This window comes from Poecilia reticulata, linkage group LG7, assembly GCF_000633615.1.
Source record: "Poecilia reticulata strain Guanapo linkage group LG7, Guppy_female_1.0+MT, whole genome shotgun sequence".
Taxonomy (NCBI): domain Eukaryota; kingdom Metazoa; phylum Chordata; class Actinopteri; order Cyprinodontiformes; family Poeciliidae; genus Poecilia; species Poecilia reticulata.
In genome coordinates this window covers 30382236-30383081 of record NC_024337.1, presented here as the reverse complement: position 1 = coordinate 30383081, position 846 = coordinate 30382236, and positions in this window count along the sequence as shown.

The following is an 846-nucleotide window of genomic DNA, read 5'->3' as shown; positions in this document are numbered from 1 at the left end:
ACAAAAAGACATAAATGTCTAGATATTAACGTTCAAATCTTCTCTCAGTGTTTTGGTTTGGATAAAGATGTCCTGATAGGAATGACCTCAAACTCAAACWCTCTGAGACATCGAGTCTCATTGTCCACTGATGCATCAGTTTTACTGTAGCATATATTCACTCCAGCATATTTTCTTTCACAACGGSATCAGTAGCTTTAGTCCACGTTATTTCTGCTCGCTCAATCTCTAGCGGACAATCRCATACCAGAACCCACTGGTTTCCCAACAGCTCGGCAAAATGTCCAGAAAATTTGTGACTCATGCAACATTAGCCTGAAATAATTTKTTRTTTTATTYCAGACCGTTTACTATGACTGAGTAAGTCACATAATCAATCGCATTTCTTTTTCTACATACAAAAGTCTTGAGCCGGAACTTTGTATTAGCATTTCTGGTACGCCTGTTAATGTGACGCACAAGCTACATCCGCTAACAGCAGCGAGGAACAAAGTCGCTTCTCTCGGCCCAGTAGGGGTTAATTTCTGCTTCTAAACGATCTGATTGGACGCTGGAAAAGAAGGTTGTTGAAYCAAGTTGTGCTAAAAGGAGTTAGCCTAGCAGCAAAGCTRCTCAAGCCTAAAATAGCATYGCAGTGCTAAACATGTAGCAGCTAACGCTAATGTTAGCATCCACATTTCTAAAGGAAGAAGGATCASAGATGAACTTTGCTCGAACCTGATGGTTGAAAAACCTGAAGARCAGATKAAAAACTTTAAATATCTTCATTATTGTTCAGCTCATGTGTTTCTGTTCATTTAGCTGCAATAGCAGACGCCGCCTGTGTGTCAGCTTTATACCAGAAAC